This window comes from Dermacentor andersoni, chromosome 7 (assembly GCF_023375885.2).
Source record: "Dermacentor andersoni chromosome 7, qqDerAnde1_hic_scaffold, whole genome shotgun sequence".
In the NCBI taxonomy this organism is placed as follows: Eukaryota; Metazoa; Arthropoda; class Arachnida; order Ixodida; family Ixodidae; genus Dermacentor; species Dermacentor andersoni.
This window is the reverse complement of record NC_092820.1, coordinates 86,445,763-86,470,809: the sequence shown is the minus strand read 5'-3', so window position 1 is coordinate 86,470,809 and position 25,047 is coordinate 86,445,763. Positions and strand designations below refer to the sequence as shown.

At 45.2% G+C, this 25,047-nt stretch overlaps 1 protein-coding gene and 1 long non-coding RNA gene across 7 annotated transcripts in view; one reads left to right on the top strand and one right to left on the bottom strand.

The window, feature by feature from the left end:
* Positions 1-25,047, bottom strand: part of LOC129385718 (uncharacterized) — a 71,157-nt gene that overhangs the window by 15,682 nt on the left and 30,428 nt on the right. Inside the window, exon 5 of one of the 6 annotated variants that reach the window (XM_072289248.1) lies at positions 11,223-11,288. The exons of the other annotated variants lie outside the window; for them this stretch is intronic. The gene's annotated coding sequence lies outside the window, so the exon portion shown is untranslated. The remainder of the gene's footprint in view (positions 1-11,222; positions 11,289-25,047) is intronic. 6 annotated transcript variants of the gene reach the window in all.
* Positions 21,449-23,470, top strand: LOC129385719 (uncharacterized). The gene is made up of 2 exons (XR_008613241.1): positions 21,449-21,634; positions 23,170-23,470. It is a non-coding gene; the product is annotated as an uncharacterized lncRNA (long non-coding RNA).

The following is a 25,047-nucleotide window of genomic DNA, read 5'->3' as shown; positions in this document are numbered from 1 at the left end:
TTGTACCCAGCCGAAAAATGTGTAACCACCGTGTAAACCCGTGGATTAACCGAGAAATGATCCACATGAAGCGTAAAATTAAAAGACTACGCAAGAAGCGTGCAACAATGACTTCCCAGTTTACAGAATTAAAAGTTAAGCTACAAACAAGCTTGGCAAAAGCAAGGAAATATTTTTATACTAATACATTGACAGATTTTCTTCAAACTAACCCACAAAAGTTCTGGCGGTACTTAAGTGAGACGAAAACCGGGATTAGCAAAATGAATGTCGATGGTTTGGTGATAACTGACTCCTGTGCTATTGCTGAACATTTTAATGCATATTTCCAGAGTGTTTTTACTAAAACCGATGATTACGAATTTCAGAATTCAGTCGTTGAAACTGATACCGACATAGAAGTAACGAGGGAAGGAGTAATACATATGCTGTTAAAACTTGATCCTAAAAAATCTGCTGGGCCTGACGGTATCCCTAATGCCTTTCTTAACCGATACGCTGAGTATTTATCCGGGTTTCTAACTGCTCTTTTTAACTGTTCACTGTCTTCAGGGGAAATACCGACTGACTGGGGTATAGCACGTGTTAAGCCGATTCATAAAAAAGGTGACCACTTGTCGTTTGAGAATTATCGTCCTATCTCTATTACAAGCAGTTGTTGTAAACTTCTCGAGCATGTTATTGCAAACTTCATTCATGAATTCCTTAGTGATAACAATGTACTATCAAAATTTCAACATGGATTTAGAAAAGGGTTATCCACTGTTACACAACTAGTTACAACTGTACATGAATTTTCACGAGTGCTTGATGCATCAGGTCAAATAGATGTTATCTTTCTAGATTTCTGTAAAGCCTTTGACAAAGTGCCACATGGGAAACTGCTTTACAAATTACAGTGCTTGGGGTTACCAAGACAAATAGTTCAATGGATTGCGGCTTACCTTCACAACAGACAACAGTATGTGGTAATAAATGATTCATCATCTGCTATTCTTCATGTCACGTCTGGAGTTCCACAGGGAAGTGTATTGGGACCACTTTTGTTTTTAATTTATGTTAATGACTTGGTTGATATTATTCCCGAAAATGTGTCTGTACGTTTGTTCGCGGATGATTGTATCATTTTTAAACAAATTGTATCCCCCAGAGATCACATTGAATTGCAACATGCACTGAATGTTATTGACGACTGGTGTCAAAAATGGGGCATGCAACTAAATACTCAGAAAACAGTACTACTTCGTATCACCAGGAAACTAAATCCGAGCCAGTTCTGTTATACCCTTAGGAACAATAGTATCTCAATTATAGGCAAATATAAGTACTTAGGTGTCACCCTCACAAGCAACTTAACTTGGTCAACCCACATTTCTGATATCTGCACATCTGCACTACGTAAGTTATGGTTCCTTAAAAGAAAACTGAAATTCGCACCCTCGCAAACAAAGCTTTTAGCTTATAATACGTGTGTTCGTTCTAAGCTTGAGTATGCTTCTATCATTTGGGATCCATATTTAAAGAAAGATATCATGCAACTTGAACGTATTAACAGAAAAACTGTTAGGTTTATATTTGGCAAATATCGTAGACTTGATTCCCCATCCAACCTAATGCAATTAAACTGTATTTCTACGCTAGAAGCTCGCAGAAAATTTAGTCGCCTTTCATTTCTTTATAATTGTATGTTTGGTAACATAAAAATAGATCTACCTGACAGTATAAAACCCTTAACAACACGACGCACACGCCATGGCCATGAATTTGCACTAACCCCAATCTTTGCCCGATCAAAAGCTTTCAAATTCAGTTATTTTCCAAGAACTGTGGAAGAATGGAATTCTTTGCCGTCTGATATTGTTGGTTCCAATAGTTTTCTCGCTGAGTTGGAGTGTTACCTTCTCTCTTAGGCTTTATTATTTTTTTCTTTTTGCTTTTCTTCTTTCTTGCTTGCTTTTTTGTTGTCTGTTGCTTTGCACATTCATGTTGGATGTAACCCACACCTGCTTGGGCCATCACATTGGCCTGCAGTATTTTGAAATAAATAAATAAATAAATAAATTTTGGCCCATTTTCGCGGAGTTCGGACTTAATGTACGAACTCCAGCACCAGACTCTTACCAGCACATCTGCATGGGCTGGTATAATGTATGTGTTACTTGCGCTAAACTAGTGCGCAGTTTTATTATTCAAAGGTAGAAGCAATTGATCCTGGTGCTACCAGGAAGCTGAAGGATGCTTCGACAACTGACAGTCTGGTAGTAAAATATTTTGATTGGAATCTTTATGATGTGCCCGTTTGCAGTGACCACAAAACAAGAAGTGAGGCTAAATCGTACATTACCCGCCGTGGTTGCTCAGTGGCTATGGTGTTGGGCTGCTGAGCACGAGGTTGCGGGATCGAATCCCGGCCACGGCGGCCGCATTTCGATGGGGGCGAAATGCGAAAACACCCGTGTACTTAGATTTAGGTGCACGTTAAAGAACTCCAGGTGGTCGAAATTTCCGGAGTCCTCCACTGCGGCGTGCCTCACAATCAGAAAGTGGTTTTGGCACGTAAAACCCCATAATTCATTCATTCAAATCGTACATTATTCCTTGAATTTCAATTAAATCTTTATTATAGGGTCAGTGCATTTATTAAACGCTCATTGAGCTCATGTTCAAGAATTACAATTAACTCTAAAGATATTCAATATTTTTTTTGGCAGAGGAAGATACGGTAGGGTTGCTTACACAATCGGCGCTGCACATTTTATTTCAAAAATGTCGAATATATCGGTGGTTTTCGGATGATTGTGGCGCAAATATATGTGCAGTCATGAAAGGATCGTGCTCACGATAATGAAGGGCAACATTAGCGGATATAATTGTTTTGCCAATATACGGGCTGTTTATTTTAATTGATTTCCGGAATTTGCAAAAATTGCCTGTTACAGATTACATAGTTCCACTCTTTGAGCTGCATTATTCCAAGAGGTTGACAATACCTGCACCAGAAGTCGAAGGACATATTTAACCACTGAAAAAAAATTCGCCAATTTTTCCGGCATATATTGTAATTTACGATTTGGCACCCTTGAGCTTGCAAGGCGTATCCCCTTGGAATGGACATTCAGAATGAAAATAGTTTTGATATATACGCAATCAAAGTCGCCGTAAATATATATTGTTGTTCCACATGCTTTTTTAAGAGAAGGCGTTTTCATGCATTGAAGCAAAAACGTAACGGAAGCGCCCATGTATTTTGTCCTACATTGCGACTTATCTACAAATTAGTGTCATTCTTGCACATAAACTTGAAGTCGATATATCTTTTAATTTCACTAACCGGCTACAAATCATTAATTCCAATATGTTCCGTAACGTAAATAATTAGGAACGTAATTCGAAAATAACGAATAAATATTTGTATATGCGTTCCGATTTCTCCTGCTAGAAATGTCTGCCTCTTCGAACAATCCAGCTGAAGGGCAAAAAAATGTTACTGCCTCAGTTGATCTTTAAATATTCCCGACAATTTAAAATTGATCACCACGTATAGTAGCTCCGGCTTCTTTTTTCTAACATTCACAAATCTCCACATCTGCCCACCAAGTGTTTCTTTCTACATCACAAAGGCAGCGAAATGAAACAACTAGTTTTGTGCGTTGCGAGAACTGGTTCTGGTGGCTGATTGTGAATATACGTTCTTTCAGCATCTGTTATTGCGTCGCGGTGAAGTATCTTATGCAACTCTTCCTTGAACATGCCGTTTGCATACCATTTGCTCTACTGGTATAGACGGCTCTTGCTAAAAGTGCATCCAACGTGTCTCTTTCACCATTTTTTTACAGCGGGCCCGACACGATGCGGCCCATTTCGACATGAAAGCACGTCCCTGAATATGACGGGGGTCACCGGGTGCATACACGTGTCACATTGCTAAGCTCTTGTCCTTTTTTGCGCCAAAGACGCTGGAATGAATAGGGCGAGATTATGGCATTTCTTTTCTACCTAACGAAATATTCGCTTAAAATACATTCCTACACGTTAGGTGTATCTGAATAAGGTTTCTTTTTTTTTATCTGCAGGCCACTTGCCTGGCGGCCCAAAAGCAGTTCCGCCCCACACACCTGGCAAGGGAAAGATGACGTCAAGCAGTGTGTACTTGCTAGTATTCCCGACTGCCACTTCTATTGAACCTCCCTGGGTAACGTAAGTATTTTACACTCATTTAAGATGAGCTAGAGAGCCAATCTAAAAAAAATCGGAATAAACGTTTTGTAAGATCCGTAGAATAAGCTGACGTCAACGTATTACCCGACGGTACAAAAAGTGTATCTGTCGTGCTGTAGCACAGACGCACTTCTAGCTGTCATCCTGTCGCCGTCAGCAGTGACGAAGATGGATTTAACGACATCCGAGAAACTGCCGCAGAGCAACAGTACAAATAAAACAGATATGGCGTGCTATCAAGCCCTCGTACTTGGCGCAGAAACCGCTTATTTTACCACGACGCCCACAGTTGGGTACTTCAAGTAACTTGGGATCGTGCTATATGATACAATGCAAGCTTTAGGGTTTCTACCCCTTAATTTTTGTCGTACATTGCTGAAGGTGAATTCTTGTGTAGTTTTCGTACAGGCGTGGCAAATGCTGGCGAGGGCACGCGGGCTCGTCCCTTATGAAAATGACTGTTGAAATATTGTTGGCGTATTGGTGATGAATTGTTTACTCAATAGCCTTTCAATAATACCTCAACATTTATTGAAACCCCAGAGCTATAATTCAACAGTAAAATTGCTGGGCAGTTCATAAACGTTGACTAAATTTTGTTTATATATTGTTGAATAGTATTGAGTATTATGAAGCTATTGTTGAGTAGTTTCCAACAATAAATTCGTTGACTAAATTCTCTTGATATATTGTTGACTAATATTGGGTATAATTGAGCAATTGCTGAGTAATTTCCAACAATAAAGTCTTTGACTAAATTCTCTTGATATATTGTTGAATAGTATTGAGTAATATTGAGCCATTGTTGAATAGTTTCCAACTATAAAGTCGTTGACTAAATGCTGTTAACTTATTGTTGAATAACACTGAGTCCATCTGTTGCACGTATATGTTGCTGCACTAATCACTTGATCACCATTGCATACATACAGGGTGTTGTTTCACGTTACTTGAACCATAGACGTATCTACCGAGTGGGCAGGGAGACAGTGACCCCTGCCCACCCAGTAGATCCGTCTGTGGTTTAAGTTATGTGAAACGCCCTCTAGATATATATATATATATATATATATATATATATATATATATATATATATATATATATATATTCCGCAAGGTTTTATTTGAAATGTCGATGCACGTGCTTCTTGAACAACTCACTCTCAGTCACACACGTATTCTTTGCCGGGCTTCCCAGCTAACTTCAGCCAGAGTTTCAAAATATGAGAATGCAATGGGGCTGGATAGAACCAAGGTAATTTTGTTTGCCGTCGCTCGGTGATACTCAAGTAGTTTATTTTTTCATTCAGTTTAATCCGAAAATTATTAGTAATGAATTGTCTGACTTTTCAAATATTATAGTTAGATGAAAAGTGTGAATGAGAAAATTGTTGAGCAACCTGAAAAACTTCCGATACAGCTTTCTGTTGCTCAACATGTGCTACATAAAAGTGTTTTCGGAGCGTGAAAATAGCCCGCAAAAGCACGCAAAATTGGCGCACGACTGGCCGCTTGAGGCACTTTGCGTGTATTCGCGGGCTTCTTTCATGCTTGGAAAAATACTTTTATGTGACACGTATTGAGCAACAGAAAACCGTATCGGGAGCTTTTCATGCCGCTCTACAATTTTTTCATTGACGCGTTAAGTTACGTAAAAAGCCCTGCCCGCGCACTCACCGACACCCGTAGAAAATGACTGTTGATTCACCATTGATATATTGTTGGGCGATTGTTGAAACAACGGACTCCCACAAATTTTCAAGAGCAATTGAGTTCACTCTACCCTTGCACAACAATATTACCGTTGAGTGTTCTCAATAAACACTTTATTGGGTAATTTGTGTTGATTTTTCTAGTTCTTTTTTTTTGTGTAGCAGTTGCGCCCAGTACACAATAATTAGGACTCGCATATGAAGACATTCCAAACATTTATTGCGAAGCGTTGCAACCTCATTCCTGTCACTTTGCGGCAGGTAGGTTCTTCTTTCGCATCGCTTTCATTAAAAGAAGATAATGTGTGACCAATGGGACGGAATCGAACGTCGGCCGTCGAGCCCGGTACTCTAACCAATGGGCCACGAACGCGCATACTCCTCTCATTCCAAAGCAAGTAAGCTCCGAAATGCTTGGCGCCTGCGCCGCGTGCCACTCCCCAGTGCTGTCGCTACAGCTGGCGCTTTGAAGCGCCTATCTCCGGGACCGCCCTACTTTCGTAGCCATTTTCGCTACGTAAAAGCTGCAACGTTAAACTAGATTCATGACAGCCCAAGTTCATAACGATTTAATTCTTCGCTGGTGAACAAATGCCATTGTCGTTTTAACATACACTAGATGACATAACCATTGGTACGATCCGAAATGAGCACGTTTCGGGGAGCAGAAGAATGCGAAATTCACTTGCAAACACGGTGATTACGCGCATGTGGAGTTCCCCAAAAGTAGGCACGGCGGCGGCGCGGCCGGCGATAAGACAGGTGCCGACAGGCCATGACGCTACCCTCGAGCATCGGACGCGCTGTGGGAACGGAACCGTAGGATACAAGCACGCACAAGCTACAAACATACACGGGTGAGGTCTTCGAATTTCCTGCGACGTACTCTCTGCCGGTAAAGCAAAAATAGTTTTTTTATCCAATGTCCGTGGTACTAGAGATCGAAGAACGAACGCACTTTGAGATCGCAGCGCGCAACCGCTATAACCATTGACTTCCAAGAGCTTGGGATTCAGCAACGGCCGCAACAGTATCACAGCTAATCGCGGTATCTGCGGCTGCTTCCGTCTCTCGCCTTGCAAGAAGCACGCGATTTATTTGAGCCTCGCCGAACTGTTGTCCTCCCAAGCTTGCAGGTCTCGTAAGTTCCGTTAAGAATACCAAAGGGAATTGAAAGAAATACAGGTAGCGGACTATTATCACACCTTACTTGTCACCTCGTCATCTGCAAAGGTGCTACAAACTATTTTAGAAGTTTATTTTTGTTAAAGTAGCAAAACTAGTAGTAATCTTTATTTCTAGGTGGCGCGACAAACGTCAAGGTAGCGTTCGGGTGTGTATGTGTGCGATCAAGCGGGTGAAAGCGAGCTTCGTTTTGCAACAGTACACACGCTTACCGCTAGTTTCGTAGTCGCATTTTTTTGGTCGTAGTATTTATTGTTTACGCTACAAATTGAGTTGTTCTTAAAAAATTAATGATGGTTAGTTGATGAAAAATTATTGCTAATTAATTAGCGGTTTCAAAGTGCCGTTATATTGTGTTTGAAAGGTTTTTATAACTGAATACGATAGTGAAGCTGTGAACGGCTTTCGGACTCAGTTATTCGGTTGCAGTTGTGCGGTGGTTCACGCGTCGTGCTTCTTGATGAAAATATTTTTTTCTTTTCGGACATCATGACGCACATTTTAGTGAAATGCTTTAACGACGATAAGTGGGTGATTTATCCGCTGAAGTGGTTGGCTCACCCAGCTACTAGTCTTGTACTGATGTGCGAGCCTGGTTGTTTTGATGAGTTGCGCGGAAGAGGTCATGATGCCTGTTGCAGAGAAGGCACCCCGAAACAGTCGGAGCCGCACTTCTGAAGATAGGTAAGTTATCTCGTTTTCTTGGGCACGTAGCCTTTTTTTTCTATTTTGACATTAACGAGCGTGAGATGGTAAGCACACCGCTCACTTTCTTCAAGCAAACCGCATGACCCGGAGCAAATGCGCGCGATACTAACTCTCGCTGCCGCCGTCACTTGTGCGTAAAATTGCATGGCTTCATTTGTTCCTGTCTAATAACGCTTCTTTCATTTGTATGAGAGAACACAATTGGAACATAAGGATCGGCTTCTCTGAGCAGTGATAATTTTGTACAGTGGCCATGTCATCTTTCATGCGGATTCACGTGGGCTGTCTAAGCGCTTGTTATCGCGTTCCGATACGTGAGAGGCGCGCTGCCTTTCAAGCTATTTAGGCAGGCACTACGAGCTTAGGAGAACCGCGACAAATAATCGTGCAGCAGGTGTGCAGCTGTGCTACGCTTGTACCACACTCGTACCGGAAGGCAATGGTCCACTTCACGCTTACGCATTTCGTAACTATGGTGGCTGCCGTGGCAATTTGGGGCTCGAGGTCGTGGATACGGTCCCTTCAGCGGCCGCAGTCCAAAGGAGCGGAATGCAAAAACGCTCGTGGATCGTGCATTGTATGCAAATAAAAATTTCCACGATGTTAAAATAATTACGGAGTCCCCAACTACGACGTGCCTCGTAATCAGATCGTTGGTTTAGCTCGTGGAACATCAGAATTATTTTTTTTTCTGTAGTGGCTCATCGTATACCATACGGGTAGTGTGATCACCTTTTGTGCCGTAGCGGTTAAGCGCGCCTCGATTTAGGCTGCGGCTAATGATGCGGCGCACCGCGAAATATATTTCGCTTCTTTGGGATTTGCGGAGAACGGCCAACCGATTAGTCGCAGCTTCCGCGCGGTGACTGTACACGGATACACAGTGCAAATGAACAGAGGCGTGTTGACGACGTCGGCAAAGAACACAGCCGCCGACGGGCTCACCTTATCGCCTATCACCGCGAGAACTACCACAGTAAGCATCTTTATCTAGCGCGACGGGTTGCCGTTAAAGGCGTACTGTACGATAGGCAATTACCGAAACATGCCACCATTCTCCGCTGCCTCTTTGAGTAGGCCCGATTCGAATGTGCGTTGCTTCCGGAAGCGAAAGGAGCACCAATCAGCGCGTTGTCACCTCGAGCTAAGTGTCGCACTCGAGGACCGTTGGCGCGGTGAAGAATGCCGCGTGCATGAAGCTAGTTCACTGCGCGGATGCTACCGCGCAAAACGCGCAACGGCGTGTACGCGACGTTCTGCACACAAATCGCGCGGGATGATCGGAGCCACGCCGGAGCGGCTAGCTTCAAAGAAGGGCGACATGTTCTCACTCGTACAGGCAGGCTCACACTCGCATTATTCTCGGCGTACCCTTAGGTCATTCCTTCTGCTGGACTTTTACCCAAAGATTCGATATCTGCTTGGAATCGGCTATGCACTGTCGCGTGGTCTTTGGTTCTGCGAGAGAGCCGGGAACATTTTTCCCCGCTGTGAAACATCGCTGTGCGTGTTTTAGCTAACATTTACCGTAGCAGCCCATTTCTTCCTTTTCCCGACGGCACTCGTAAAGAGTCGCACATTTTTACTTGCCAGTATAGCGTGTACTTCTATTTCGTGCGTAGTTATGTGCAGTGTGTGGCAGATTCTTAATCCGCGTAATCTCATTTTCTGTCCACATTCCCTTCTCACAGGTTACGCATGCAGCGAATTCCCAGGTGCTAAAGTGTTCTACGCCAAAAGCACCTTGGCGTCGTACAAGACACCCGTTGATATGTGGTTGATTCACTCGCAAGCTCGCATCTCTGTTGCCACTCTCCCTCAAGTGGGATTTTCAACTATTTTTTTGTGCTGCTATGTGGTCTACTAGCTGCCGCATGGACGCTGTGAAGGCTTACTTTCGATTTGCTCTGGCGTTTAGTAGTAAAGGATGGGCTACCTTTTGAGGGGAGGCATTTACTTTTGCTTGGGAGAATGTTTACCAGCTTAACCAAGTGATATGTGCGTACTGTAAACAGCAGCACGAACAGAGGCGGAAAAAGAAATAGGTAGGAGCACACACGAGCGCAAGCTCAACTAAAAGTTTACTTTTGATGACTGAGGTATTAACGACACTGGTCAACTTCACACAGGCAAAAAGCCGTGCATGCGTGGCAGAAACAGCCACGTGCGACAAGAAAAAAATATGAACAAGCCATGTGATGTAGAATAAACGTGCGTGAAAAACGAGAACTATCAGACTTTCGACAAAGCGAAAGATTTGTCCGATAAGTGATACTACCCAACGAGAAATACTCTTTTGAGAAGTGCAACTTTTTCCCACTAAGGGCAACAGAGAACTTGGTTATGCATTTGTTTCGTTTGTGATCAATAAATATTGTTTCTGGAGCTCCTCTGGTGCTGCGGTATAGAGCAGAAAGAAAGATTGTTTCATCACAAAGACCAGAACACAAGAGGACTTCTGCAAGCATTATTTATTGATCACGAAGAAATATTCATAAGCAAGATTTCTGCGACCCTTAGTGGGAAAGAGTTGCGGCAGTACTTCTCCTTAATATCACTTACAAGACAAGCCTTTCAGTTTTCATGTTTTTGTTAGTTTTTGACGCACATGTTTATTCTGCAGGACGTATTTCCGTCCTTTTTTGTTGTGCCAGGCTGTTTCTGTTGCCCATCCATGTCTTTTTTTTGTGAAGTTGGCCAGTGTGTTTAAAATCTTTGGCTTCACGAATAAACTTCTTGAGTCAGCGTTCATGTGTGTTCCTACCTTAATTCATCCTTCTCGTCTTTGTTTGTGTGGTTGTCAAATATATATGTACACCGAATTGGCGAAGTGTTCATAGAATTGATACATGAAGTTATTTGCGCGGTTTATTTCAGGAAGAACGCTATAGGGTCTTATCTTCTTTGTTTTTAACAGTAAGTACATTTTTGTAGTTCAACTTCAAGGAGTCCCCTGAGGAAGCCAATAAGGGTGATGGTAACTTCCTTTGTGTTTAAGATTTATAAATTTCATCCATTCAAGACATGGCACATGCCTGATTGTAGTTTGCAAGCATTCGTATTAAGATCTACTTTTCGGTTCTCATGACGCTTCTCCATTGGTGCTGCATTCTCCAGGCACATGAACCTTTTTTTTATGCTCTGAGTGCATGCTTTTTTTCTGTATGTTGGAGCGAAAATTGTGAGCTTAAATATGCATATGTATCACTTTCCTTGTAATGTTTTTCAACACGGGTGCTGTAGCTCCCTCCGTCTTTCAGTTTCTGCTTTGTCCCAATTTTTATGCAACCTTTATGTATTTTATGCAGCAAAATTCTGGTGCTCTTTTAATAACATTTTACCTGCGAAATTTAGGCACTTGGTGTTTAGTACATTCATTTATTTGCGTTTTTCACTCACCAATCTGGCTGTCGAATCATTGGAACCTTTTCTCATTCTTTATGACTGTTTCTGGGGTACTTGATACTGAAAGTGCAAGTGACCATTTATTTGGCTGTTTGGAATTGTGTTAGCCGTGTGTTACTACCAATTTTCTGTGCTAAATAATTTTTTCTCTTATCGTTCAAGGTATTAACCTTGCCTTATCTCTTTATTGACTGAGGTACCACTTAGTTGCTGGGTATAGGGAAAGAGTCCCCAAAAAGTGCTCTAATTGGCTTTGTGCAAGTCCAGAAAAATTACCTGAAAATGAGCTCACTAAATTGAGGCAATGCTACCAACAAACTCTTCTGTACCCCTAATTAACATAATCAAATGGTGTACTGATTGTTCTTGACTTGTGCCAGGGAGATAAGCTACATTCATTACACAAAGGTTTTGCAAGTTTATTTCTGAAGAAAGCAAACCTGGCTCGTGAGAAACATATGATTCAGGTGCTCACCATGCCCGACAACTTTCTAAATGATGTCTCGTCAATTATTAGATGTTGGGTGATGTTACTTTATAAAATAATTGGGCAACATGAAAATATATATATCTCGAAGACAAAGCTCAGGCAAGTTTTCTTTGGTACTTCATTAAATTTTAATCGCGGTGAAAGACGTGTGCTAAAGCTTGTATATATTTACGTGAAGTCATTTGTTTCAAGTCTGTTATTTTGCCTTCTCACAGTCAGCCGTAGCTCTTCCTGAGATGTGCTAGCGTGCGAAACATTTTAATGTAACATATTCAGATGTCTTTTATGTATTCACACGCAAGCAGCTTCAAGTGCTCATGTGTTCAAAGTTGGTTGTTTAAGGGTATGCTTAAGCCCTGCCTTTTGACTCGCTTTGCCTTCTAGTGATAAACTTAAGTCGAAAGTGAAGACCACAATGATCGTTTTGATTGAATTCATATGTATAGGTTTTCAATATGTATTTACACTGCTAGAGTACAGTAGGTACTAGCCTTTGTCTACAGGTTCGATGTAGTGGTGCCTTATGTACAGTAATAATGTTTCACGTGCACGCATCTTTAGTGTAAATAAAGGTACTTCAAGTTGATCAATCGCTCCTTTGATTTTGTTTGTGTTTGGGAAAGATGAGCAGGCATCGGGGCATGCATGTGGGAACAGCAAAGCAATTTCAATATATGAATAAAATCCACTAGCCCAACGAAAGGTCCATCATATTTCAATAGCGACTTCTGAAATCTCAATGCCATCTCAACTGTGCCACAATGTGCTTTTCAGTGCTGTGGCAATAATTCAACAACAGGTCAACAGAACTACCACAACATCAGTTCAATGCAGAATCAATGGTAACTCAACATCCATTCAACAAAATGAACACACGGATCGTCTAAGCACAATGGACTTTCAATGGTAACTGAACAATTATTCAACATTGAGGTACCCAATGGTGTTTCAATTAAATTTCAGTGGCCAATATTCCAGAGTCCTCAACACTCAACCCAACAATTCTCCAACAAAGTCTCAATAATTCCTCAATAAAAAACTCAACATTGACCAAAGATATTTCAATGCCTTCTCAATAATTTTTTGTACGGGCACAGCGCACACATAAGTTTGTATATGACTTCACAATAGAGGCATGTATGGTTGCCGCAACGTTCTGCCTGAAAAGTTGATGCACTTTTTGGAAAACAACTTTCTCTCTTTCAGGCGCATTCTTTCTTATGCCGGGTGTTTCACCTAACTTTACTCAGAGTTTAAAAATGTGCCGATGCACCATAACACGATGCGACCAAATGCATCTTGGTCACTTTCGTATGAGTCACGCTATTCTTGTATTTTTCTTACCTAGTTAATCAGTCAAGAAAATTAGCCATTCTGAAGCAACAAAGTTAAGCGAAAAATTGCGATTAGAAAGTTCTAGAACACTTTGTAAAATGTCCGATTAGGCGATTTCTAACTTTCTATCTATTAAGTGTTAGTGTTTTTCAGCTTACTGCGGATTCCCGTGAAACAAAAAAAAATATCACCTGACATACCCGCTTGCGCGCCATGCTTGCAGCGCTCCCAAACGAGCATAGCATCGAGCAGGGTGTCTTGCCGCTTAAAAGACGACAGGACAGTGACGAAGGCATTGGCTGTGGTATTGACGCCAGCGATATGCTTCCCTCGCTGCTGTTCATGATGGAGACAAGCAGACGGGTATTCACAACAGTTAAATGGTATGTTTGTTTGTGTGCGGAAGGCTTAAGAGCAGTGCCATCCCGACTCGCATGCGGGCACGTCACGTGGTGTTTTTTGTATTTCACGGGCATCCGCAGTAAGCTGAAAAACACTAATACTTAACAGAAAGAAAGACAGAAACTGTGTATTCGGACGTGTTGCCAACTGCTCTGCAACTTTCTCATTGGAATTTCCTTCCTAACGTCCTTGCTTAAGAAGTTGCTTAATTATATCCTTGACTAATTAGCTAATTAAGCAAGATACTGAAATAGCGCGACCCGCTACATACAAAAGTGAGCAACGTGCATTTAGTCGCGTCGTCATAGAGTGAATAGAGTTTACACTCGGCCTAAAGTTAGCACAAATATCCTGCATATATATATATATATATATATATATATATATTACGATACCATTGTGCGATACTCCAGGGACGAGCCGCCGCGAGAACGACGACGAAGTGGATCTGTGCCCTTGGCGCGGGCATGTCCGCCTGGTGATCTGGCTCCAGTGTAAATACCCTGTATATGGCCTCTTACATCTGTGTTTTTCCACACGTAACATTCTCGTGCAGGTTAGCGATCCCCGTCCTCACCACGGAACTCCGAAGTGTTCGGTACATCGAGCATGTCACCATGCCTGCCTGTGACGAGACAGCCTCTGCAACGGCTTCGGTTTGTCTGAGTGCTCCAGTCATCACGGTTGCCCAACATCCCGACCCTGGCGTGTTCTCTGGCCTAGAGGGAGAGGACGTTGACGAATGGTTGAAGATCTATCGACACGCCAGTGCTAATAACAGGTGGGATCCAATGATCATGCTCGCCAATGTCATCTTTTATCTCGGCGGCACCCCACGCGTGTGGCACCAAACGCATGACGACCAGATAAATAGTTGGGACGGTTTCAAAGAAAAGCTCAGGGAACAGTTAGGCAACCCCATTGGGCGCAAGGCTGCCGCGAGAAAGGCTCTTGCGTCTCGTGTTCAGACATCTACAGAGCCGTACGTTTCATACAACCTCGACGTCTTGGCTCTCTGCCGCAAAGCTGACGATATCATGTCTGAAGCAGATAAAGTGTCGCATGTGCTAAAAGGCATCGCCTACGATGCTTTCAGTTTGCTTGTTTTCGGTAACGTCTCGACTATCGACGCCATCATCAAAAAATGCCATCGCCTTGAACAAGCTAAGAGCCGCCGTATCACACATCACATCACGCGACTACCCAACACTGCTGCTACGGCGACATGTGAGGGTCCACTGCGTCATACCACCCCCTGTGACGATGACACCCGTTTTGTTTGCCGCGAGCTTGAGGCCGCCTGTTTGCCAGCTTTCTCCACGACGCCTCTCGATCGACCAGCAACCACGATTGCGCTGATTCAGGCCGTCGTCAGACAGGAATTTGAGAATATGTGTCTCATTTCCGTGTGTTCATCATATCCATCCACGGTTCCCCAGTTTTCTAGCAGCCCTCCTCGTCCACGGCAGTGCTTTTCTGCCACATCTCGCCGCAACCCGTCCGAATGGCGTACCCCTGATGACAGGCCGATCTGCTTCCACTGCTGTCGCATCGGTCACGTCGCCCGTGACTGCTGAAACCGATGGCCACCATCTCCTCGGACTTACGCCGCCGCTCATTCTCGCATCTTTGGACCTTCTGTTCCCTATGCCACCCGCCATGCACCCACTGCCGCTGATGCTCCTGCCCCGAACCTTCGCTACAGTCGCTCTCCCTCACCTCGACGCCATCAGTCTCGTTCGCCCCAACCCCGTCGCTTCTCTCCGTCGCCTACTGCCTCCCGGATCCAGCCGGAAAACTAGGAACTGCAGCTTCTGGAGGTGAAGCTGCGTTGTCCACCCTGCCCTCAAATCTTCTGCTCATGTTACACACGAAACAAAACCTTCTTGCCGTTGATGTTGATGGCTATCCTCTCACGGCACTGATCGATACAGGTGCGCATCTTTCTATTATGAGTGCTGCCTTCCGATGACGACTCAACAAGGTCCTCACCCCAGCGTCGGCACGCGTCCGCGTTGCGGATGGCGGTACTGTGCCTATCATCGGCATGTGTATGGCACGGGGCAGCATCGCCGGCCGCCACACTCCTGTCATCTTCACCGTGATTGCTCATTGCCCCCACGACCTTATTATCGGCCTCGATTTTCTCTCGGCGCATTCTGCTCTTATTGACTGCTCTTCCAGTACCCTTCGCCTTCAGTTGCCGATTCTCGCAGAGCCTTCTGACACACCCCAGTGCCGCCTACGCCCCACCGGCTTCGTTCGCCTGCCGCCAAAATCAATAGCGTATATTGAACTCTCGTCTTCCCCACCAGTCCCTGATGGCGAGTACCTCGTCACTCCTCTGTCCGACATTCCACTACAGTAGGACGTTACCGTGCCTCACAGTATCCTGACTATTACTGCGAACCGCACTTTCATGCCTATCTTTAACTTTGGATTGGCAAAGCAAATTCTACCGCAAGGTATTTGCCTTCCCAACGTTGATTGTCTCGGCGACCATCACGTGGCAACTTTATCGACCGATTCTTCTTATTAGCTTAGAAGGCCCATCGTGCCAGCCTCGGCTGCCGATCCCAAGATACAGAAAATGGTTGCGACGAACCTGTCTTCTGCGCAGGCTGAATACCTTTACCAAGTATTATCGTCCTACAGAGACATTTTCGACTTCGACGATCGCCCTTTAGGCCAGACGCTCGCGGTCAAGCATCGGATTCTTACTGGTGATGCTACTACTATTCACCGACGACCGTATCTAGTTTCTGCGTCGGAACGCCGAGTAATTCAATGTGAAGTCAACAAAATGCTAGACAAATACATCATTGAGCCTTCTTCGAGTGTCTGGGCGTCACCTGTAGTGTTGGTCAAGAAGAAGGATGGCACGTGGCGCATCTCTGTAGACTACCGCCACCAGAACAACATTACTAAGAAGGACGTCTACCCGCTCCCACGTATAGGCGACGCCCTTGACTGCCTCCACGGTTCCAGCTATTTCTCTTCTATTGATCTTCGTTCTGGATACTGGCAGATTGCTGTTGACGATATGGACAGAGAAAAAATTACCGACGATTACGTTACTTCCTAATGCGAAATTAGAGCGCAGCAAATAAGCTGTTTCACCTTTTCGATAGATTGAGGCAAAGAAATCGAGCAACACATGTATGCGCTATCACAGAATTTTTTTTTTATTTTTCACACGTATTCCTTTAACAAAGACTCCACTAACAGTTCTTGACAGTCATGAAGGAAGCTTTGTGGTCGGAGAAATAGACTGATATATGTTCGACTTGGTACACCAATGCTTGATTCTCAAAGACGAGATCTATACAAGTGCCTCGCGAGGTTGTCACAGCCGTGGGACGCGTTACGAGCGAGAGGAACGGGATGTTCTCCCGCATAAGTGTTAGGAAATTGCTGTTTGTCTTTATGTCAACATTAAAGTCCCCCACTACTAACATCGGTGTGGATCGATGGACGGTTAATGCGAGTTGCAGGAAGTGCACGACGTCTTTCGTGAGTGCGGTAGGGGCGAAGTAGGCAGCTACTACCAGCAAGATAATTTCGCAGTGGCGAACGGCAGCGGCAATTTCGGCTCGGGCGGTGCACATATACAGATCCGCCGCCACCGATCTGGCTCTCTGATTGCCACCGCACAGGGCGAACGGCAGCGGCAATTTCGGCTCGGGCGGTGCACATATACACATCCGCCGCCACCGATCTGGCTCTCTGATTGCCACCGCACAGGGGTTGCATTGGAGGAGGAGCGAAGAAAGGAATTAAGTTCGAGCCGGCGCTTTGACAACCGGAGACTCGCAGGAAGAGGGGGGAGGGGGGCGGCGTGTACACCCAGCGGCAAACGATGGGGGCAGAAGCGCGCGCAGCAAGCGGACAACACGATAAAGGGAGGAGGGAAGAGATAGCAGCGACTGACTGATGCCGCTGACGCCGATAGTGAGTCAACCCCAGCTGCGGAGTTGGTTTCAGGGACAACGCCGCCGATGCCGACACAAACAATATGATACCCTCGCTTCCGCAGCGCTAAGAACCAGGTCTAGCCGTGGGAAGGTGGTCACGTATTCGTCGACGTGCCGGGGCCTACGTGAAATGACCGGCGCGTCGGCAACTGAAGAGCACCCTATCCGCCACACAAGAACAGGGGGGGGGGACCCTTTCCTCCTCTTTCTGCATGGCGGCGACGGTGTTCTATGCAGTCACGTTATCTTGACTCTCTAGCGGCGTCAGCGGCATCCAGCGGTATCAGTCGGTCGCTGCTAGCGCTGGGGGGATGAAAGGGGGGCGGAGCTGGTTACGAGGCCGACGACAACGCCGACGACGACGCGAAACCCAGGAACGGACGCCAAAGAGCTGCGCTCTAAAAACTGCGTTCGTCACACCTGATGGCCTATACCAATTTTAAGTAATGCCGTTTGGATTATGCAACGCCCCTGCAACCTTTGAGCGTATGATGGACTCCTTGCTACGTGGTTTCAAATGGTCCATATGTCTCTGCTACCTCAACGACGTCATCGTCTTCTCGCCTACGTTCGGCACTTACCTTGAGCGTCTAACAGCTATACTTGATGTATTTCGAAAGGCGAAGCTGCAACTTAACTCGTCCAAATGTCGTTTTGGCCACCGGCAAATTACTCTTCTGGGCCATCTTGTTGATGCTTCCGGAGTACAGCCTGATCCCGACAAAACTCGCGCTGTCAGAGAGTTTCCGGTTCCGAAGACAGCCGCAGACGTTCGAAGTTTTGTAGGGCTATGCTCGTACTTTCGTCGTTTTATTCAAGATTTTGCGGCAATTGCTAGACCCCTCACTAATCTTTTGAAGAAAGGCGTACAATTCTCGTGGGGTACTGCAGAAGCCGCCGCCTTCTCTCGTCTCGTTACTCTTCTCTCCTCACCACCCATTCTCGCCCACTTCGACCCTGAGGCCCCTACAGAATTGCGTACAGATGCCAGCGGTCATGGCGTAGATGCCGCCTTAGCCCAGCGTAAGCGTGGCCAGGATCGCGTTATTGCTTATGCGAGCCGCCTCCTGACACCATCGAAGCGCAACCATTCCATTACGGAACGAGAATACCTTGCTGTAGTCTGGGCGGTTGCGAAGTTCCGTCCTTATCTTCACGGTAGCCCTTTTTCCGTAGTCACTGACCATCATGCTCTCTGCTGGCTCTCATCTCTAAAAAATCCTACAGGCCGGCCTGGTCGATGGGCTTTGAGATTACAAGAATTTTCGTATTCCGTGGTCTACAAGTCTGGCCGCCTGCACCAAGACGCTGACAGCTTGTCGCGTTACCCTGTTGACGACCCTGACTCCTCCATTATTACCAGTGCTGCTTGTGCATTCACTGTGTCGCAGCTGCTTCATTTCGCCGACGAGCAACGTAGTGATGCCTACATCAGAGCACTCATCGACCGTTTTGAACACTCTGCGGCCGACGCCACTGTACGCCTCTTCGTCCTCCGCGACGGTACTCTGTACCGTCGTAACCTTCATCCGGAGGGCTCTGAGTTCCTACTTGTCATACCTAAACACCTCAGCCCAACCGTTCTAGAAGAGCTCCACGACGCGCCAACGGTAGGACACCTCGGTGTATCTCGAACCTATGACCGTTTACGTCGCCGTTTTTTTCTGGCCGGGCCTTGCCCGTTCCGTACGACGTTACGTCGCCGATTGTGAACTTTGCCAACGACGCAAGAAGCCTTCCCAGCCCCCCGCTGGTTGCCTGCAACCGCTCGACGTCCCTGCCGAGCCCTTCCATCGTGTCGGCTTAGACCTTCTCGGCCCATTTCCGGAATCTACATCAGGAAACAAGTGGGTTGCAGTCGCGGTGGACTACGCGACCTGCTACGCCGTAACCCGCGCTCTTCGGACCAGTTGCGCAACTGATGTTGCGGACTTCCTCCTGCATGATATCATTTTGATTCATTGTGCTCCGTGTCACTTGCTAACAGACCGTGGCCGTACGTTCTTAGCCAAAGTCATTGAAGACATCATGCGTGCCTGCTCAATACAGCATAAGTTTACCACGTCCTACCACCCTCAAACGAACGTCCTCACTGAGCGTTGGAACCGCACTCTTACAGACATGCTACCTAAATACGTTTCAGACGACCAGCGTGACAGGGACGAGGCCCTACCTTACATTACATTTTCGTATTACTCTTCCCGTCTCGAAACTGCTGGCTTTTCGCCTTTTTACCTCTTTTATGGCCGTGAACCGACGCTACCACTGGAAACTGCGCTTCCGTCCACCACAGCTTCAACTACACTTATGCCTGCGATGCTATCGCCCATGCTGACCATGCTCGCCAACTTGCCCGCACTCGTCTAGAAGTCTCTCAAGGCAAACAAAAGCAACGCTACGACCTCCGTCACCGTGATGTCCATTTTGCGCCCGGCACCCTCGTGTTGCTTTGGTCACCATCGCGTAAAGTTGGCCTTTGTGAAAAACTGCTTTCCTGCTACACAGGCCCATATCGCGTGCTTCGCTGTGTAACCGATGTCACCTATGAAATCGCTCTAGCCACGCCCACTACGTCCTCCGCTGTGACAACCAGTGACACTGTCCACGTCGCCCGACTCAAACCCTACAACTCTCCACGCGCCTTCGATATTTAACAGCACCATGACGGCGCTTTTGCCGCCGGGGGGTAGCATTACGATATCATCGAGCGATGCTCAAGGGACGAGCCGCCGCGAGAACGACGACCAAGTGGGTCTGTGACCTTGGCGCGCGCGAGTGTCGGCCTGGTGATTGGCTCCAGTGTAAATACCGCGTATAGCCTCTTTAATCTGTGTTTTTCCACACGTACCAATATATATATATATATATATATATATATATATATATATATATATATATATATATATATATATATACAGTTTGAGAAGACAAACGTCCCCACTAGCAGTGACTAACAACCGATGATTGTACGCATCCTGCATTTCTATCGGCGTCCAGTATACGTGGCCAGTGCCCTGGCTGTGTGTTCGGAAACGGCATTGCATGCCTCCATGTTAAATAAGGTCAAGGTGGCGGAGAAAGTTAACAAAATTCAAGTCTTGGGTTTTACGTGCCAAATCCATGCTTTGATTATGAGCCACACCGTAGTAAAGAACTCCATATTTATTTTGACCATCTTGTGTCCTTTAACCTGCACCGAATGCACAGTACCACGGCGTTCTTGCATTTCACACCCATCGAAATGCAGCCGCCACGGGCTGCATTAGATTTCAAGCACTCGGGTTAGTAGCGCAGCACCTCAGCCACTACGCCACGACGGCGGGTGCGGCGGAGAAAGGAGTGAACATTGTTTTTGCAGAGTGCGTTTCGCTTAGATGTTACCCGTTAGCGCGCAACAGAACGAAACGAAAAGCTTGGCCGATATGTACGACATGGTACTCATATTTCACATGCGGGCCAAATTCTTTTCTGTGACATAGACGGGGTGCTGGCGAATGTGCTCGGAATCTGCTTGGCCACCAAGCACAATCTGCGCTGCTATACGTTCTCGGTGACCAATCGCACAGCGCAGAGGCACAAGCACAGATGTTTAAAGAATGGGACGACAGACGGCCTGCAGTTTGCCATGACGTCGAAATAAGAAGCACAAACAGCGATATTTCTGTACTTTTCTGGTCAATAGTTCAGTTCGCGTGGTTGCGGCACGCATTACTTTTTTTTTTTAATCCAGACGACGAAAACTGTGCGCGCACACATTGGCGCGGCATTTGCGACGTTTGAATTTGGCGCCTTTTCCCGCGCATCCCATTACTTCCGGCCGGTGCACTGTGTTACCGCGCTAAGGAAAGTAGTTTATCAAAGAAGCGAAGCAGAAAGCTTTCATACACTTGCAAATCGCAGCAATTGTTCAGCAATAACATGATATTGCAATATTTGGTATCAAATGGTACAAGTTATGATAATATAAGCGTGTATTTGTATGAGTGTACGTGTATGATTGCGCGTTTGCGCTGTTGATGCTTGGCGCTTTCCGGCGACTTCGTGCACGCTGCTGCACGCCGTTTGAGTGAGAGCTTCCTGGGTTTTCGGCGTTCTTTGTCTGCTTCGCTGTGACATCTTTGGAATATTCCTGCGTGTTGCTCACTTTTTATGGGCTTATTGCCTCGAAGATCGACATCATCGCCTCCGACTCAGTGACATCAAGGGTGAGTGAGTGTTTCGAATTCCCCTTGTTCGTTCATTTCGATGCGGTGAACGGAAGCGCGGAAATGAGTTCTGCGCCTGTGCGTGTGTTCTGCGCGCCTGTTTCCTAGTTTTCATTCCTAGTACTATCCTTCCGTTGCAAGAATTAGTTGTACAGCACTATATTTGCGGTACATAACATGGAGTTTTGTCTTGGTTTAACTTTACACTCCGCTTGTGGTGAAGTAAGGCAGCTATGTCGTGCCAGCTAAAACAGGGCATGTTGTACGCCATGATTTCTGATACAGCGTTCGAGCACCGATTGAGTTAGCTTTATTATTGAGCGCAAAACAATGCGCCGTGAAACCATCCCATCTGTACTGTAATCGAAGATAATTCGTTTGCGCCACGCTATCTAGTACAAGGCGTGTGAGCGGGCTTGTAGCAACGAGGGGCGGTGGAATCGGCGAAAATGTATTCTGTTGCGCTGTTCCCTTCAGCATCGAGTGACTCCGCGTTGCTTCAAGGTCGCCATCTGACACGCCGTGCGGCCGACGCTCGCGCGATAAGAAAACATAGAGGAGGCTATCGCGCAATAATAATAAAGAACTTCAAGGGTGCACATGCGATTCTTTGCAATACGTGAGATACAATAGGGGTGGTGGCACAGAGTGCTGCGAAATCATCGAATTATACGCCTTGCCAGCCGCGCGTGTTTTGTTTTCCACCAGTTCGCGCGCACTCAACTTTCCTTTTTCATCTTCTCCATTCGACGCCATGGAGTGGTCCGCGCAAACGGCTTCGCGTAGTCTCTCCTTGCATTCACGGAAAGGCAGATTTCATAGCACTCAAGGTCCTACTTTACTGGGATAAAACATTCAAAATAATATAATTTCGTGAAATTGCAGCATTTCGCACTTCAGTAACTGATTGATTTAACAAAGTCTTAAAATCAGTAAAGGAACGAGATGCCTGGCATATCTGCCTTGTCGTCCCACTGTGTTTCGAGGCGGCATGTATACGTTATCGGCAACATAAACATCGATAATTAGCAAAGTTTCTTGTGACCATAGATGTAGCTACTTATGACGAAAAGCTATTTTTGCTTTGAATCCGAGCACTATGGAGAGAACAGACTGAAAGGGGAGTGCATCGTTGTGAACTAAATGACGGCGCTCTGCCACAAGCTTGGAATAATGCTTTGTCGATAGAGCAGTTCTGTGAAATACTTTCTTTCCGAGAAACCAAAACTTCAATAGCATCAGGTAGACGGGGAGAAAATGTAACATTGTTGTTTTATATGAAGGAGCTGCCTTTAACATGTAGCCATACCAGTTAAGTAGATGCGCGGAAATAATTTTTAAAATAAGTAGAGGATTGTGAAATAAATTATTTGACAAGCTCACACTGCCATTGGCAAGAGCAGCCACACTTTAGTGTATTCAATGATTAGTCATTTCTATCTATCCATTTATGTCAGCCTAATGGTCCATGTAGCTCTTCTGATTGTTGCGTTTGCTGCATTGTGGTCTCACGTTTTAATACTATCTTTTTTCAGATTCAAAATGACCTGGGAGAGGCCCCAGCTGGAACCCTAAAGATGAATTCTTTGGCCATCCTTTCTGTAGCGTCACCATGATGCAATACAGTGATGCTGTGAAAATGTACTGCCGGAAGCAGAAAAAAGCAACATTGCTGATGCAACTGCAAGGGATTTCGTCCAGTGATCAATTGGTGCAGAGTGCCTCCATTAGGAGACATGGTGCCTTTAAGCACTCAGCTGAAAGACTTTGCAACTGCACCGGGACTGGGAGTGAATTTCAATGTCACTTGTGAACATATTAAACGCAGAATGTGCATTTTTTAGTGTATATGCCTGATATAACAGGGGCGTTCAGAAACTTAGCGTGGACATTAGTGGTCTACATGAGTGCACATCTTTCCAGTTTTACCAGAATGAAGGTATTATGACCTATGTCATACAGCAGTGCACTGCTAGGGGTGTCAAACCAGAACAGCAGCACCCATTGAGAAAGTTGGCTGAAGAACGAGCAATGATCGGGGCATTTCTCATTTCAAGGGACAAATTGCAAAAAGATTGATGCCGAGCTCGACGGTGTGCAGTGCCGGTCACCGCATACTGTAGCCAGCATGGTATGAATCTCCTCGGCATTATGTCTCTTTAAGATACAGAAATTGCATCACTGCTCATAAAACAACTGGAAATTTGGAGGTTTAGGGGAGGTGGCAGGGCTTCATTCTGAAGCAGTGAGTGCATGCCCTTAGCTATAATGATAATCCTTCCTTAATGAGAACCAGTGATGCATGTTAACCTATTACGCAGCCAAGTGCATTCCTTGTTTTGTATTGAGGGGACACTAATGACACCCTAAATCAACCTAAAATAAAGCATCGTTCTAAATATCTACTTCTGTAAATTTCTTGGTAGTTGCTTGATTATTAGAGAAAATAAAGCTCAATATTCAATTTTCTGAGTATCGCCCAAAAATCTTCGTGCTGACACCTTATTGTCACATCGTGGATTTCAAGTATTTTTTCAATCTTGGGCTGTATTGGTTCTGTAAATGTTCCCGACGCTTCTTATTTTGGGTTTTTGGAATACGATGAAGAACATCTTTATTTGTAAAAAAAGTTGCTACACCTGAACGGACATCATCAAAATCCATGACGTCACAGCAAGCTGGTGTGGTAACTTCAAGGCAGCACCGCCCCCAATCTTTCCTCTGACTGCTTTTAGAGTTTACTCAGCCTCTTGTCACGGTACCAGTCAATCTCTTGAATTGCAGGAAGCTCATTTACAGATACATCTAAAATAATTTTTTTCGTTAGTGCTTTCATGCCGTGGTTGCTTAGAGGCGTTGGCACAGCGCCGCTAAGCGTGAGGTCACAGGATCAAACAACCGCATTTTGATGGAGCTGAAATGCAAAACTGCCCATGTACCGTGCAGCCTGATTTGGTAAAAATTAATCCAGAGTTCCCCACTATGGCGGGCCTCAAGATCTGATTGTCGTTTTGGCACTTAAAACGCCAGAATTTGATTAATATAATTTTACTTTAGTGCTCCTTTAAGCTGTATAATTCATGATCTCTGCAAAAACTCATGCTCAAGGTATTCACCATAAGCATTAAATAAACAGTAGATATGTGTCTATTTATATTTTGAATTGTGTGACACGGTGATGACTATTAGAACAGTGGTACAACGAGACAGACAGAATTGTAATACAATGTGTGACGGCACGATGATGCACATTGAGGAAATGACCGAGTCTCCCTAGAGGTCCCTGACATGGACATCAACTGACTGTCCACAAACTTCTGAGTTCACTCCGTGATCTTGTGCAGCCTGTGCTTTGCGAGTCGATTAAATTAATTGAGGTGGTGGTTGGCACATACTGTCCTTGCGGCTTATGT